The sequence below is a fragment of the Oncorhynchus tshawytscha genome, linkage group LG10 (genome assembly GCF_018296145.1).
Source record: "Oncorhynchus tshawytscha isolate Ot180627B linkage group LG10, Otsh_v2.0, whole genome shotgun sequence".
Classification (NCBI taxonomy): Eukaryota; Metazoa; Chordata; class Actinopteri; order Salmoniformes; family Salmonidae; genus Oncorhynchus; species Oncorhynchus tshawytscha.
Window position 1 is genome coordinate 34,266,721 of NC_056438.1, and position 18,453 is coordinate 34,285,173.

Consider the following 18,453-nt stretch of genomic DNA (forward strand, 5'->3'; position numbering starts at 1 on the left):
GTGTCCTGACATGTTTGTATAACTGGCCATAGTATTTCTAAATTTGACGTTTAATTTCATTGTTTCTCAATGTAATTCGAAAGGAACTCTCACATCTGGGCTCTTTTTTGCAGGTGCGTGGTAACTATTGAATAAGAGGGGAAAGAGTACCTGCATACTGCTCTTGCTAGTATCACTGCTCTTTAAGCTTTACCTATCGGCCCCTGTGTCATTTTGTAGTTTTGAATGAGTGTGGAGTTTGAAGACTGCGTGGGCTACTGATTATTGACATATGGACTTTCAGAAAGTGTTGACAATACATCCAGGAATTTTGTATTTTTACTCTAGATTCTCAGGCAGTTGACATTAAATATTAGGATGGTGCAGCATGTGCTTGCATTTTGAAATTCTGAAGGTGTTTTATTTTTATGTATGCATAGATATTCTTTGTTGGCCAATACAATGTAAACCTGTCAACACTCCAAACAAACCAGTTTTGAAATAAGTCCTGTAAAAAAAAAAATTGCGCCGGCGATAATTCAGTCTGCACTGACGGTTGAAGGACGAGTGTCACATGGGAGTGACAAATTGGGTTGGAAGAATATTTAATGATCAGCGGCTGCAGCTGCTATCAAGCTGGTAGTGTATTTTTCCAATTGTCCTGTGTTTTTGGTATACTCTGGCTACCCGCAGGTATCTAAAGAAAATTCCCCCAGATAATCGATCTGTGAACATATTTTAGAGCTTTGCGACTACATCAATGGACAGAAAGGTATCTCGGCCACTTATGCTTTGGCTAGGAATCCATCAAATATACTGAGGTGGATGATAAAACCAGTAATGAGGTCTAGCAATATTAACAAATATGAAACTATCAAAGATACGATAACAAACATCTGGTAATCTTGTTTTTGTAAGAGGTGTTGACAAGATGAAGGTACCAGGCACCCATGCATACCCCACTGTCCCCAAGTCCAGAACAGACTATGGGAAGCGCACAATACAACAGAGCCATGACTAAATGGAACTATTCCACATCAGGTAACTGATGCAAGAAGTAGAAACAGATTTAAAAAGCAGGTAAAATACATGTTATGGAACAGCTGGGACTGTAAAGCAACATACACACAATGCATACACGTACATATGGATTTTGAGTTGTAGATATGTGGTAGTGGAGTATAGGCCCGAGGGCACACACTTGTGAATTCTGTAATGAATATATTGTGTTTTCAAAAATTGTATAACTGCCTTAATTTCACCAAACCCCAGGAGGAGTAGCTGCTGCCTTGGCAGGTGATGGGTGTGAGGTAGCACTCATCACTGCGGACTGTGTTTATGAACAAACAATCATGAGATGGGTCAAGAAAATGTCAGACCCCTCCCATGTACACCACCCAAAGTTTCAGCTTCTCCCTTCAGCCAGATGTAACAGGGTTCCTCAGTGTAAGCTGAACAGATATAACCACTCCTTCATCCCCCCTGTCAGTCAAACTCCTAAAGACCAGTATGGAGCAATGTGATATACAGTTGAAGTTTACATACACCTTAGCCAAATGCATTAAACTCAGTTTTTCACAATTCCTGACATTTAATCCTATTAAAAATTCCATGTCTTAGGTCACCACTTTATTTTAAGAATGAAATGTCAGAATAATAGAGCAAATTATTTCGGCTTTTGTTCCTTTCATCACATTTCTAGTGGGTCAGAAGTTTACATACACTCAATTAGTATTTGGTAGCATTGCCTTTAAATTGTTTAACTTGGGTGTAACGTTTTGGGTAGCCTTCCACAAGCTTCTCACAATAAGTTGGGTGAATTTTGGCCCATTCCTCCTGACAAAGCTGGTGTAACTGAGTCAGGTTTGTAGGCCTTGCTCGCACACGCTTTTTCAGTTCTTCCCACAAATGTTCTTTAGGATTGAGGTCAGAGCTTTGTGATGGCCACTCCAATACCTTGACTTTGTTGTCCTTAAGCCATTTTGCCACAAATTTGGAAGTATGCTTGGGGTCATTGTCCATTTGGAAGACCCATTTGCGACCAAGCTTTAACTTCCTGACTGATGTCTTGAGATGTTGGTTCAATATATCCACTTAATTTTCCTACCTCATGATGCCATCTATTTTGTGAAGTTCACCAGTCCCTCCTTTAGCAAAGCACCCCCACAACACGATGCTTCCGACCCCGTGCTTCACGGTTGGGATGGTGTCCTTTGGCTTGCCAGCCTCCCCTTTTTCCTCCAAACATAACAATGGTCATTATGGCCAAACTGTTCTATTTTTGTTTCAGCAGACCAGAGGACACTTCTCCAAATAGTACGATCTTTGTCCCCATGTGCAGTTGCAAACCGTAGTCTGGCTTTTTTATGGCGGTTTTGGAGCAGTGGCTTCTTCTTTGCTGAGCGGCCTTTCAGGATATGTCGATATAGTACTCGTTTTACTGTGGATATAGATACTTCTGTACCGGTTTCCTCCAGCATCCTCACAAGGTCCTTTGCTGTTGTTCTGGGATTGATTTGCTTTTTTCGCACTGAAGTACGTTCATCTCTAGGAGACAGAACCCGTTCCCTTCCTGAGCAGTATGATGGCTGCGTGGTCCCATGGTGTTTATACTTGCGTACTATTTTTTGTACAGATGAATGTGGTACCTTCAGGCGTTTGGAAATTGCTCCCAAGGATGAACCAGACTTGTGGAGGTCTACAATTTTTTTTCTGAGGTCTTGGCTGATTTCTTTTGATTTTCCCATGTTGTCAAGCAAAGAGCCAATGAATTTGAAGGTAGGCCTTGAAATACATCCACAGGTACACCTCCAATTGACTCAAATTATGTCAATTCGCCTATCAGAAGGTTCTAAAGCCATGACATAATTTCCTGGAATTTTCGAAGCTGTTTAAAGGCACTAATTACTTGCGTCTTGCACAAAGACTTGCCAAAACTATAGTTTGTTAACAAGAAATTTGTGGAGTGGTTGAAAAACGAGTTTGTGTATGTAAACTTCTGACTTCAACTGTATATACATACAGTTGACTCAAAATACATTCATTACAGAATTCGTAACACAGTGTGTGTCCTCGGGCCCATACTCCACTACCACATATATACAATGCAAAATCCATGTGTATGTGTATGCATGTGTCTGTGCCTATGTTTGTTTTGCTTCACAGTCCCAGCTGTTCCATAAGTATTTTTACCTGCTTTTTAAGTCTGATGCAAGCAATTGAATCAGTTACTTGATGTGGAATTGAGTTCCATGTAGTCATGGCTCTATGGAGTACTGTGCGCCTCCCATAGTCTGTTCTGGACTTGGGGACTGTGAAGAGACCTCTGGTGGCATGTCTTGTGGGGTATGCATGGGTGTCGGAACAGACAGCTCGTGTGTGTGTGTAATATATATTTAAACAGTACGTACATACATACATAATTCACATTGCTATGTACTGCTCTTTAGTAGTTTGACTGATGGGGATGAAGTGTAAACACAACAATTTTACTGAGTTACAGTTCATATAAGGAAATCAGTCAATTTAAATAAATGAATTAAGCCATAATCTATGGATTTAACGAGTGGGAAGGGGCGCCATGGGAGGGCCTGAACCATTCACTTGGGAGCCAGGCCTAGCCAATTTGAATGAGTTTTTCCCACAAAAGGGCTTTATCGCACACAAATACTTGTCAGTTTCATCAGCTGTCCGGGTGGCTGGTGTCAGACGAGTCCGCAGGTGAAGAAGCCAGATGTGGACGTCCTGGGCTGGCGTGGTTACACATGCTCTGCAAATTGATTGTACATTTTTGTAAGCTTACCTTGCTGATATTTTCCAGCTATGTAGCCGATCTGTGTATGGACCCTGAAACGTTTGGTATAAATATTAGTTCAGAACATAGCTATGAATCTCAGCTATCATAGCCAGTTGTATCGACTTCAGACATTCTGAATAGCCTCAATGAAGTCTATGGATTGAGTAGAATATAATATAACTTTGTATATACATTAATTGCAATACATATAGGTTTAGCCCCACCCCTCCAGCTTTGAGTGACAGCAGTATAATCAATGGGCTGCTGGGTGCATTGCTCTGGATGATCTGAACCCACCTCTTCTGGCTCATAGTGCCGTCCAGATGCACAAACCTGAAACTCTCCTCCCTGAGTGGGACCTCCAGTAGAGTGAGGAAGCTTGTGAACTGACAACCAGAGCCTTGATTCTGCTGTCCTCACTTCGCAGTCTGAGCCTCCACCTCGGAGCTGCTCCTCCAGTTCTCTGAGAGGTTGCTCTCCTTTTCTTCCCGAGGAAACTCCACCAGCGTGGGCACCACTCCTGCTCGGTACATACAGTGCCTTCAGAAACTATTCATACCCCTTGACTTATTCCACATTATGTTGTGTTACAGCCTGAATTCAAAACAAATATCTACACACAATATCCTATAATGCTGCGTTTCCCAAACTTGGTCCCGGGACCCTAAGGGGTGCACATTTTTTTGCTTGATAATTAGTTTATTATTTAACCAGCTGTGTAGTTTTTTTTCTCATTTCCCAATGATGGAGACCACTGTGCTCTTGGAAACTTTAAACACAAAGTCCAGACACACAGCACACTCCTCATCAGAGCCACTGCCCAGCACCAGCCCATGTACACTACTGGTTGCACCAGTGGTGAGACATCACTTCCCATTCATTTTCAGCGAAAGGAAAGCGGTGAGAAGCGGAGTAGGTGGGGGACCATATCCTGAAAGGCCGCTCAGCAAGGAAGAAGCCACTGCTCCAAAACCGCCATAAACTGCAACTGCACAAGATCATACTTTTTGGAGAAATATCCTCTGGTCTGATGAAACAAAAATAGAACTGTTTGGCCATAATGAACATTGTTATGTTTGGAGGAAAAAGGGGAGGCTTGCAAGCCAAAGGACAGCATCCCAACCGTGAAGCACAGGGGAGGCAGCATCATGTTGTGGGGGTGCTTTGCTGCAGGAAGGACTGGTGCACTTCACAAAATAGATGGCATCATGAGGTAGGAAAATGAGGTGGATATATTAAAGCAACATCTCAAGACATCAGTCAGGAAGTTAAAGCTTGGTCGCAAATGGGTCTTCCAAATGGACAATGACCCCAAGCATACTTCCAAAGTTGTGGCAAAATGGCTTAAGGACAACAAAGTCAAGGTATTGGAGTGGCCATCACGAAGCCCTGACCTCAATCCTATAGAACATTTGTGGGCAGAACTGAAAAAGCGTGTGCGAGCAAAGAGGCCTTTACAATCCTGACTCGGTTACAACAGCTCTGTCAGGAGGAATGGGCTAAAATTCACCCAACTTATTGTGAGAAGCTTGTGGAAGGCTACCCGAAACGTTTGACCCAAGTAAAACAATTTAAAGGCAATGCTACCAAATACACTCAATTAGTATGTAAACTTTTGACCCACTGGGAATGTAATGAAAGGAATAAAAGCAGAAATAAATCACTCTCGACTGAAATTCTGACATTTCACATTCTTAAAATAAAGTGGTGATCCTAACTGACCTAAAACAGGGAATTCTTACTAGGATTAAATGTCAGGAATTGTGAAAAATTGAGTTTAAATGTATTTGGCTAATGTGTATGTAAACTTCTGACTTCAACTGTACATGTAGTTATTACCAAGTATGAGTTTCCCACATTGTAGCCTGTACATTGAATATATTCACTGATCATGTTCTGTACCTTGGCAAATAAAGTTGCAGTTCCAGTATGAATGTCTGTGAGACATTCTTTTTCAGTCATATCCAATACCAGGAGTATCAAACTCCAGTCTTTGAATGATGCTGTGTCTGCATGTATGTATTACAATTATACTCTTCAACAGTGTTTACCAAGCCTGGTCCTGGGATATCAATGGTTACACATTGTAACTATGCAATAGACTAGAACACATGATTTAACTAGTTAAAGGCTTATTTGTAATTCATATACACCACTGTTCAAAAGTTTGGGGTCACTTAGAAATGTCCATGTTTTTCAAAGATTTAAAAAAAATTTTTTAACAACATTTTAACATAAAACTTATCCGAAATACAGTGTAGACATTGTTAATGTTGTAAATTATTATTGTAGCTGGAAACGGCAGATTTTATGGAATATCTACATGGCACGTTGTATTAGCTAATCCAAGTTAATCATTTAAAAAGGCGAACTGATGATTAGAAAACCCTTTTGCAATTATGTTAGCACAGCTGAAAACTGTTGTCCTGTATAAAGAAGCAACAAAACTGGCCTTCTTTAGACTTGTTGAGTATCTGGAGCATCAGCATTTGTGGGTTCGATTACAGACTCAAACGGGCCAGAAACAAAGGTCTTCTGAAACTCGTTACTCTATTCTTGTTCTGAGAAATTAAGGCTATTCCATGCGAGAAATTGCCAAGAAACTGAAGATCTGGTACAACGCTGTGCACAGAACAGCGCAAACTGGCTTTAATCAGAATAGAAAGAGGAGTGGGAGGCCCCGGTGCACAACTGATCAAGAGGACAAGTACATTACAGTGTCTAGTTTGAGAAACAGATACCTCTCAAGTCCTCAACTGGCAGCTTCATTGAACAGTACCCGCAAAACACGAGTCTCAACGTCAACATTGAAGAGGCGACTCCGGGATGCTGGCCTTCTAGGCAGAGTTGCAAAGAAAAAGCCATATCTCAGACTTGCCAATAAATAAAAAAGATTAAGATGGGCAAAAGAACACAGGCACTGGACAGAGGAACTCTGCCTAGAAGGCCAGAATCCCGGAGTCGCCTCTTCATTGTTGACATTGAGACTGGTGTTTTGCGGGTACTATTTAATGAAGCTGCCAGTTGAGGACTTGTGAGGCGTCTACACCATCGAGAACATCCTGACCGGATTGCATCACCACCTGGTATTGCAACTGCTCGGCATCCGACCATAAGGCACTACAGAGGGTAGTGCGTACGGCTCAGTACATCACTGGGGCCAAGCTTACTGCCATCCAGGACCGATATACTAGGCGGTTTCAGAGGAAGGCCCCAAATTTGTCAAAGACTCCTGTCACCAAAGTCAAACTGTTCTCTCTGCTACCCCCTTCTTTTTTTACAGTCTTGCTACTCACCGTTTATTATCTATGCATAGTCACTTTACCCCTACCTACATGTACAAATTAACTTGACTAATCCCCGCACATTGACTTGGTACCGGTTCTCCCTGTATATTGTTATTTTATTGTGTTACTTTTATATATATATTTTTTTACCTTAGTTTATTTAGTAAATATCTTCTTAATTAACTCTATTTTCTTAAAACTACATTGTTGGTTAAGGGCTTGTAAATTAGCACTTCACGGTACCTGTTGTATTCGGCGCATGTGATAAATACAATTTGATAAAATTGAATTTGATAACTGGTAGCAGGACACAATGCATATACAGACTGAAAGTGGGAGATCCTAGTCCACCATCAGCATGACTAGTTATGCATTTTAAAACATGTAATTCTACTCGTAATCCTATCCAATTCGTTAGCTAGCTCGGTATCTGTCAGGCAATTGGAGCTGGCTGAATTTCTGGAAAGTCTTCCGACGCCGACAGTAGCTTCTTTGCCGCTTTGGATGCAGAGGGCAGATGGCGTCTCCTCTGATGGCTTGTGTACACTAGCACGTGGTAAATTGCTGCGTGCCGCTTATGCCGCCCAGAGTGGCTTGCAGGTAGCATATAGCAGCAAGTTCGATTGTGACGTTTGATTGTGCATCATGTTTGTATGAAGGACTGGTTGATAAATAGTTTAATCCATTCTCAATTTCATTAATTTATTCACAGTTAAATAGTAACATGCTCTAAAACGCTCTGGTGACAAATACAATTTGCTGTCCTGTTTCCAATCGTCCACATGGCTGGGAGAACCTATTGAAGTAACTGAATACTGTAACAATCGACCCTCCCGCACCCTCCCGCACGTGCATATGCTTTTGCGGTACAGTCGATAGCGCGCCGGATCTCGGGGTCGAAGGTCGAGGGTTCGAGACCTGCTCTCTGCTGTTTAATTACAATACATTTCGAAAATGTAAAAAAAAAAAACGATGTATTATTAGCTAACTACCTATAGTACAGGCTAACTCAAATGAGCTGCTAACGTAGCTAGCTGGCTATCTAGCCAACTTTTACATAGTGTATAGATAACAAGCTAAGTGAATTAAATATCACCAGCAACCTAACGTCATATTAGCTAGCTATCTCTATGAGAAAAAAAAAACTCCAAATGCATTTGTAGGTAGCTAGCTAACAGCCATGGAGGAGGGTGAAAGGATGGCTGCGCCAACTGTCAAAGTGAGAGAGTAGGTTATTCTGGATAGGACAGGTACTTTTCTGTAGTTCCAGTCCCTAGAAGTGAGGACGGAGATAATAGTAACATAATATTCAGTGCGGTCTAATTTAAGTATAATTAAGTCTGCTTCTTGTGAGGTTTTCTGACCTCACATACAGGGAGCTGTGAAAGCCTGTCTGCAGATTAAGAGTAAATAAATAAATAGTGGTTCTGAGTCCTGGTCCTGGGGACTCAAAGGGGTGCACATTTTTGTTTTTGCCTTAGCACTACACAGCTGATTCAAATGATCAACTCATCATCAAGTGTCAAGTGGTATTTATGTATTCATTTGTGATGCTATCCTTGATATGATCCTGCTATTGTCACATGCACTTGTGTGCACATGCATCTATCTATCCAATGTCATCATGATTTGCTATAAGGGATATTATACTTTAATAATCCACAATGACCTGGTGATGTAAAAGTTGAATAATGACATTGTCGGAATATGGAAGACGGATACCTTGTAACTGGAGATACCTACAAAATGATTGCCTAGTTACCGTGTAGGGCACTGCAAGGTTGGGTGACCAGTGCTACCTGTATCCTGCATAACTTCATGAGGATGGACACGAGGACCAGGAGGGGATCTGCAGCTGGCCGCCGTGTGCCAGAGGAGAAGTCTGCTGCTCTGCAGGATGTTTGAAGGATGGGGTCCAACAATGCTGCAGGAGAGGCAATCCGTGTGCGGGACATCTTCACCTCCTACTTCTTAGAAGAGGGTGCTGTTCCCTGACAACATCATAGACTACACTATGCACAACCAAAGGATATTTATAAGCCATCCACATTGCAATAACAGTATTCTTCCATTTACTTACCAATGTCAACTGCATTTATTCAATTCCCAGTTTATCTCCCTTTGATTTCTACTTCTCAGGTGAGGGTGCTGTTTAGGTAAGGGTGCGATGTCGGCACAAAAACAAAACAGGCTATTTTAAGTCGTGTCTGTGCATGTTTTTCAGCATAAAGTACTCTGCATCCACTCAGTGTGGACTCCAGGTGAGGCCACACAGATTCCTGTTGAAAACTGTCTTTAACTACCTTGTTTTCTCAATAACAATCTCTCTCCTTCTCCCTAAATCATCTAGGTTATATCAGCTGTGTCGATGAACCCCTCCCGCATCTGAACTGGCTACATAGGGGGGACAGCATTATCAGAGGTGAGAGGTCACTTGGTTGGGTCAACAGGAAGTATTATTAAAGAGGTGCTTTATATTGAATTAAAGATAGTTGTAGTAGTAGTCCCAGATTTAATGATCCAAGTTCAGTTTTGCATTTCACCTCATGATTATGATGACTGACAGTGTTAGAATAAAACAAAAATTAAAAGCCATCTGTCTCTCGTCTGCAAGGTATGTTTTGATGTGAGAGAGGATGCCTACCCCAGTCCCGTCATTGCCATGCTCTTAAAATAACCTTCGGGCCGACTGGGAGCCCAAGGCTGATTAGGAGACACCACAAGACACTTATGTAATTGTGATGAACTGAGAGAATATTAGGGTGGCACTGTGATTCAATAACCATATGCCATCTTCCCTGCTCCTGTTCTTACCCTTTGTCTTTTACACCTCTCTTGCCACCTCCTCTTTCTTCCTCTGTGTCACTGTGCTCCCTCTCCGGCCTCTAGGTCACCAGTCTGCTCGTTATGGCACACACCTGTCACCATCGTTGCGCGCACCTGCACGTCATCAGACTCACCTGGACTCCATCACCTCCCTGATTATCTTCCCTATATATATATATATGTCACTCCCTTTGGTTCCTTCCCCAGGCCTTATTGTTTCTGTTCCAGTGTCATGTCTGTGCGTGGTTTGTGTTTTATGTATTAAAACACTCACTCCCTGAACTTGCTTCCCGACCCCCAGCGCACATCGTTACACTCTGTTTTTATAATGCACACCAGATGTGCATTGAAATACAGATTGAACTTGTATTTATAATATATTACAATTATATTTATAATGCATGGATTATGTATTTATAACCCTTGGATAATGAAGTTCCCCATGTGATGAAATACAACACCTATCCTGTGTATCAGATCAATGCAGATGAAGGAAATTAGATTGAGATGAACCGGTTTTACAGTATTTTACAGTATTTACATGATGCATAGGAAGTGTAGTGTACTGTTTTTTAAAATTCTATTTATGAATGACTAAGATTTTTATTTATTTTATTTTATTTTACCTTTATTTAACCAGGCAAGTCAGTTAAGAACAAATTCTTATTTTCAATGACGGCCAAAAGTACCTGCCCTATCCAGAATAACCTACTCTCTCAACTAGTTAAATGTTTCTAGTCTATTGCATAGTTACAATGTGTAACCATTGATGTCCCAAGACCAGGATTGGTAAACACTGTTGAAGTCTATAATTGTAATACATAAATCCATTCAAAGCATCATTCAAGAGAATGGAGTTTGACACTCCTGGTATTGGATATGACTGAAAAAGAATCTCACAGAAATTCATACCTGAACTGCACCTTTATTTGCCAAAGTAGAGTACATGATCAGTGAATATATCAAATGTACAGGCTACAATGTCGGGATATCATGTATGGTAATAACTACATGTATATTCGACTAGCATCCTTGGCACAACGTTCTATTATATTCTACTCAATCCATAGGCGTCATGAATGAAGTTGATACAATTGGCTAGCTATGTTCATAGCTAGGTTCTGAACTAATATACCAAACGTTTTAGGGTCAATACACAGATCGCCTACATAGCTAGCTACACATCCATAGTCATACAGGTATTTTAATCCTCCACTGCACAATAAGCAACAAAATAGTTAGCTTGCTATGTTACTTCAGATGGATTACATGGCAAATATCAGCAAGGCAAGCTTACAAAATTGTACAATCAATTTGCAGTAAATGCTTTAGCTAGCTAGCTAGATTCTTTACATCCAATGTTTCACAAGACAGCTTGGTTTGCTGGTTGTTTCACGAGTCCCTAAAACATTAAACAACCAGAATTACAATTTCAAACTGATGTCACAACATCATAAAGTTAGCCAGCTAGTTGGCTAATGTTAACTAGTCAGCGATTTTTGTAAATTAGCCTTATGTGAAACGAAAAATACATCATCGTTTGTCTTTACATTAACATATTCCTCTCAACTGTACATGTTTTATGCATGATTCGTTGTGACATAATTACTTACATTTGCTTCCGTCATAGTATTTTTCCTCTTCGCTGAGTTTTAAAGGCAGTTGGCATCCAATATGTTGCATTACCGCCACCTACTAGACTGGAGTATAACTTCCTTATACCTTGCTTGAAATACATAAACAAATACCCTACCATCTAACACAACACTAAACAAAAAAATACCACCACCCTACTTCACTATTTAAATATATTTGCCAACAACCTGAAAGGATGGGACATCACCACACTTAACACACCCTGTAACTCTTCTGATGTCAAGTCTCGCAAACCCAAATACCTCTGCAGCTGCAACCACAACCTCAATTTTCTGCGACTTACGCTCCAACCCTGTAGTACAGTTGATAACCATAGCTATAAATGCTTGAAATTCAATCTTTCTGAAACATGCATCACTTGTTGGTCTATCTCTTTGTACTGGTACAGATCTACTACTCACACCACTCCTTTCAGGATACCTCCCCCTTGACTCATCTTCCTCTACTCTCTACACTGCCTCAGCATATGACAACTTCTGCACTACTCGAACCCTGGAAACCTCAACCTGCCTCTCTTGCACGGGACATTTCTGATCCCCAGCCCCATATAGGCACCCCTAAAATTAACACATACCACTACTTTCCCCGATGCTACACATTCCTTTGTCTCATGCTCTTCAGCACACTTCTCACACCTAAGAGCCTCCCTCCTACACACTGCTGCCACATGCCCATAAGCTTGACACCTGTAACAACGTAATGTATTCGGCACAAAAGCTCGTACAGGATAACTTATCTATCCTAACATCACTTTGTCGGGCAAAGACTCAACATCAAAACTCAAAAGAACAGAAAAATGACTTGTTTCACCACTCTCGCCAACCTGTCTGCGTCGCACCAAACGATGAGCATCAGACACCTGGATTCTTTCCCTTCAGTTGGTCAACTTTTACATTTACTGCTACCCCAGTAAATCACTCCTTTCAATGGCACCCTTTTCTTGAGAGTGAAACAATTCACATTTCTTGCCCCCATTTGTTTAACGCAGAGCACCTTCTCCCTCTGACCAACAGTTACACAAACAATTATCACAAGACCACTTCACCGATTCCACAGCACCCAACTCTGTTTTCACCCAAGCTGAAACCACAAATGGATCGGACAAAAGACAAGGTCCACTTTTCCAAATACTTCACTTCTGTGACTCATCTTTAACCTGACCCTCGGTGCAAGCCTTGGGCTCTGAGAACTTCACCACACCTACCACCTCTGATACTTCGCCCTCATTCACTTCCTTTTCTCCTCCTGTCTTCAGCTCACTCCGCTTACACTTTCTACCATTCTTCTTTAACAAACCATCCCCCCCCATTTTTAACCAACAAGCTCACGTCTTCCTCACTCTTAGACCTCCTGTGTCTCTCTTTTTCCCTCCATTCCTCCTCTGTATTCCAAGTATACGCCTCCTTATTATAATACTGCACATCTCCTGACATACATCTTGTTCTTGCTTTCTCAAGGGACGCCATTTAACCGGCTGTCACAATCTCCGTACAATTAGCACGAACCCCTCGGGATGTAGCGCTCAACAGTGCATCCCACTTACAATGCGGCTGCTTTGTCTTTATGTTATGCTTTATCAAAAGCTACCATGACACTTTTCAATTTCAACCAAAGGCACTCTTCCAACCACCATCCCCGTCTCTCCCTAGTATTTCTGTCAGCCATTTTTTAAATCGTGTTTATCTGTTCAGTTAATGATTTTTGCAATTCGATTGTGTTCTGCGTCTTTTTTTGTCTCTTTAGCTAGCAAACGTTAGCTACCAGTACATAGCTAACGTTAGTGCTAACATGACCATCTGATGGCTTTTTGGTCTCTCATCGAACCGTTAACTGCCAATATTGTCCGTGTCACATGAGCAGAGAGCCAAGCTGAGAAATGAGGTGACACTTCCATGTACCTACTCAGTAAGTTCTCCCGTTTCTGATTAACTGTATTGTCTTACCAACGTTACTTTTCACTTTAGCTAAAAGCTATAGCCTACTGTCACATGGGCCAACTACCTTTGCATTCTGCTGGGGTCTGTCTCTTTATGGATGTCAAATCAAATTTCCATCAATTTCCAATATTAAAGTGAGCTGGAGTTGAGTCAGTATGTTGGCAGCAGCCACTCAATGTTAGTGGTGGCTGTTTAACAGTCTGATGGCCTTGAGATAGAAGCTGTTTTTCAGTCTCTTGGTCCCTGCTTTGATGCACCTGTACTGACCTCTCCTTCTGGATGATAGCGGGGTGAACAGGCAGTGGCTCAGGTGGTTGTTGTCCTTGATGATCTTTATGGCCTTCCTGTGACATCGGGTGGTGTAGGTGTTATGAGGATTCTGTGTTATACACTATAGTCCGTTACCATATATGTGATTGAATATTATCTGCTGTTGGCTTGTGTGGATGTATGTAGGTGTTATGCAACATAGCTGACTTGAAACATTGTTAACAGTTTCAGGGCCATGGGCCTTTCTCATGATGGAAAAATACAGAATAACATAAAAACGGACACATACAGAACGTAGTGTAGCAAACCACAGACTGTTTTTGTTAGAACTCAAACTTAACAATAACAGAAACCAGATATGTGATAATGGTATCTAGGGAATGAGCGCATAGATACTCGACACAGCAAGTTACATCTATCAACTGGAGCGCCCGGGGGCTGGTACCAGCTCGTACGACAACAATCAACGATAGGCTGGGTGAGTTTAAACCACGCCCAGTCTCTACTCTGACAGGCCGGCTCGGAAGCAGGAACTACTACTGTCATCAGGGTATATTATAATATCTTTGTCAGGAACAAGTCAGTTCTCTGTTTGCCCTGCGAGGTGGGACAGAGAGCCCGTATAGATGAAAATTGCTTTTACCACTTGTTACTTAGCTAATAAAAAATACATAGTATACAATCGGTGACTCATTGTCATTATTTATCCTGATACCAGATTCGAATTGACGCAAATCTAACAGTGTCCTGGAGGGCAGGTAGTTTGCCCCCGGTGATGCGTTGTGCAGACCTCACTACCCTCTGGAGAGCCTTACGGTTGTGGGCGGAGCAGTTGCCGTACCAGTCGGTGATACAGTCCGACAGGATGCTCTCGATTGTGCATCTGTAGAAGTGTGTGAGTGCTTTTGGTGACAAGCCAAATTTCTAAAGCCTCCTGTGGTTGAAGAGTCGCTGCTGCGCCTTCTTCACAACGCTGTCTGTGTGGACCAATTCAGTTTGTCCGTGATGTGTTGCTGAAGGAGCCCAGTAGGTATCCAGGCACCCAAGTCATTATTGACTGTACCGAGTTGAAATGCCAGCAGCCAGCCAGTCTCCCTCTACACAGTCATTACAAGTCCCACTGCACCTTGAAAGCCCCATGGCACCACATGGAGCAGTTACTGTAGTGTCAGAATTGTATGTGGGCTCCATCAGCAACAAAGAGATATTCAAAAAAAAAAATCAGGCTGTTTGACTTGCTCACTGAAGACATGGCAGTGATAGCAGACAAGGGGTTCATGATTGATGACTGTGTGCCAGACAAGGTCTTTACCGTCCATCCTTTGTCTAAATGGAGCCAAATGCCAGCAGCACAGGTCCATCAAAACGCAAGAGATTGCTCATCTTATAGAGTCCACATTGAGAGATGAATTGGCAGAATTAAACTGAACAAGCTGTTTCAGTCAGAGATCCCCAAGTCACTGATGGGAAGCATCAACTGCATCTGGGCTGTGGCTTGCCTTCTCACAAACTACCAGTGTGGGCCTCTTGTGAAGGCATGGGCCAAGGTGCAATGAGCTACAACTGCAATGCATCTTTCCTTTTTTTTGCTGTGACCATCCACATTGTCTAACACCCTGTAGTCCATGTATTGATAATAAACACCACTGCTTATACTCCAAACACAAAATGTTGGACAGAATTTTTATTTACAGTGACAAGAGAACTGAAAAAATGTTACTGAATAATTTAAAATGACTTATTAATTAATTAATTGCACAGACAGATTTGTTAGTTTGTTTCTCTTTCATTAATTGAAAGGTACAGGAGCCTGTCTGGAGTTATTTAGGCTTTCCTGCCTAATAACTTTTGCATGTACACATATAAGTAGTACCAGTCACTCTTCACTTTAATTAGTGTGAACAACACTGGGTCTCTGTACTATCTCAAACAGAATGTTCTCATGTCCACAGACAACAAAGTCACACCACTCCAACTCAGTGATGTAGAGCTGACCTTGAACTTGCCAGTAGTAGGTATGATGCCTCTTCAGGGAAGGTTCACCGTTATGCATGTGAACGTACTTACAATCCACAAAATCTTTTACGTTCGTTCGGGTTCTTAATCTCAACTAGGCCAAAAGGTGGATGCTCGAGAGGGTTGTAGACCAGGCCATCAGGAGGAGAAGAAGCAAACCAAGGGATGTCAGGATGTATGAGGAGGCCACAGGGTGAGCATTTGACATTCTGCATCTTGCAGTAGTCACTGGCTGCTTCCATCTCCAACTCCAGTCCCCTCTTCATGTCAGCTGTTGGTGCTGTGCCTTTGAGGATCCTTTCAGCTAGATGGCAGACATCCGCAGGCACTCTCACATGGCAAGCCTCTCAGAACTGTGACGAGGTCAGTCTTGGTTTCCGTAGCACCTGCCAGTCAGAGAAAGCACTCTGTTCTCTAGTAGCTTCCTCTATTTTATGGGCTGTTGCGAAGCTCACCTGAAGAGACTGTGTGAAGCTGGTCTCCTTCACTGAACACAAATGTGCAGCCTTGAAAGTTGTTCTCCAGTCTGTAGCAATCCAGGGGCAGTGAAGGGAATGGTGGTGTCTCCTTATGGTGACCTATGTGTTGCATTATGATTGGTGGCTGCTGGTAAGACAGGAGGCTCCCCACTTGCATCTTTCCTTGGCTAAAAGCTTTTCAGCAGACATCCCCATGCTGCAGATCAATGGCTTGGATAGAGGGTCAAAGTTATTTTATGCCTCTTCTATCTGAAGAACTGAGAAGTCAGGGAGCGGTTCAAGAACGGCACTGTAGAGTGTACTTCTGCAAAGCAAAGCAGCCGCTGTGGTTAGCCAATCTAAACAACGTACTTGAAACCACCTGAAATGAAATCATTTTATATAGTCAAAGTGTAATAGGACATGACCAGCTACTACCTACTATACTGGCTATTAGGGAATACTCACCTAATCCCTCTTTCTGCCATGCACCTTTTGGTGGGCTTGGTGATGGTCATTTTGCCTATAGGCCCAGGTTTCAGACCCTGTAAATAGAGAGTACAAGGGCACTATTCTAAATCTAATCATGAGACGATTTAAGTGTTCATGATATAATTTCTTAGCATTATGATATGATTATGACCATATGATGTTTATATGTGGTATAGCTATTAAAACATACCATAGTCCTGGGCTTATGCCACTGCTGCCTGGCCTCTGTGCACAGGTGGGATGACTGATGTTCCCATCTGGGAATAGTGTGCAGACTGGAATAGTAATGCAACTGTGTGGTTGCATAATGCAGTGCCAGCAACACATAAACAGTGATGTGTCATTGTTTCTGGCTCAGAGCGCTTCAGTACAACCTACGTGGGGATATAAAAAGAAAATGATTAGACTATAAAATCACTCAACATGAGTTACGACCAGCAAACAGAAGTGACTGGTGCAACATACAACAGCCATTAAATTCATTACAACAATATGGGTTTAAACATTTATATTAAGGGCATATGCCCTTGTTTAAACCTAATCAAATGCATCCAACATGACAGAGTTTACAGAAACGAAGACGCCTGAACAGTTACTAAACTAAAAACGGTTTCATAGACATGGGTTAAGCCTGGTCCTAAACTAAGCAATGCCTCATAATGCAAATCTCCATTGACAGGAACTTCTTAGCCTGAGACCAGGCTTTATCTCAGACTGTATAACCGGCATGTAGTGTGTCACAAACAGCTGACTTTTCACCCTACACTCAAACTGTGTGGTTTCTCATTTTTCCTCATGGACTTGTAGCAGCAAGCCCTTATGCTGACCTCTCCTGTCATTTTATCACTGTTCAAAACTGTTTTGAATAAAAAAGAATGAGCAATCATAATGTTAGCTAGCTACTGTAAAATGCATGTTTTAAAATACGTTACAGCTTTGAGTAAACGTCCTTGTCTGGTCTGATAGGCAACTTGGCTACACTTACCTTCATAGCAGAAAAGGTAACTGGAGACAAAGTTGTAAACCTTTTTCCAACTTGGAGGTCGGTGCTTTGCTAATTGTCTTGGCCAGACGATGTACACCCGTCACTGTTACCTTTGGCAGCTCTTCAAGCACCTTGTGTAAAACAATGCCATGGTAAGCAGGGGTGTTGACTAATTACTAGCCACCTTAATGGTTAGCGCGTTAATAGCTAGCTAAACGAGACAAAAGAAGACACAGAACACAATAATCGAATGACAAAAATCACTAACTGAACGGATAAACACAATTTTCAACAATAATATATATTTTTTTAAATCTATAGAAAAATTATATTAATATAATGAGGTAATGATAAAACGAGCGACTTAGAGGCTAGTATAGCTACTATCAGGCTGACAGGAAGCTATGTATCAGGTAGGAAGTTGAGCGGAAGTGAGCGTTGCTACGTTGTTTAAATGATCTATTGGCCCAGCGTCGTCGGGGTTAGGCTGGGGTAGACCGCCATTGTAAATTACAATGTGTTCTTAACTGACTTGCCTAGTTAAATAAAATATATATGATTGGTCATTGCCTAGCAGTCGCCGCTGGTGATTTGCATAAAGCTGGGAAACGTCTAACATCACGCCACTCAACGGTCTCCTGGCCTCTCCGCTTTCCTTCCACTTGAAAATGAATGGGAAGCGGTGTTTATTTTTTTTCTTTTATCTTTTCTTTTTAAAATTTTTATTCATATCAAATCAATACATAAAGCA

General features: G+C 41.8%; 1 long non-coding RNA gene across 3 annotated transcripts; it reads right to left on the minus strand.

Annotated features, from left to right (window-relative positions):
• Nucleotides 1-15,420: 15,420 nt before the first annotated feature.
• Nucleotides 15,421-18,184, minus strand: LOC112260121. 3 transcript variants are annotated; one of them, XR_002954988.2, is made up of 5 exons: nt 18,099-18,184; nt 17,703-17,833; nt 16,908-17,091; nt 16,694-16,770; nt 15,421-16,550 (listed from the first exon to the last, which is right to left on the minus strand). It is a non-coding gene; the product is annotated as an uncharacterized LOC112260121 (long non-coding RNA). The 3 variants fall into 3 exon arrangements; XR_002954987.2 differs by having other exon boundaries at nt 18,087-18,181; XR_002954986.2 differs by having other exon boundaries at nt 17,703-18,138.
• Between the last annotated feature and the right edge of the window lie 269 nt (nt 18,185-18,453).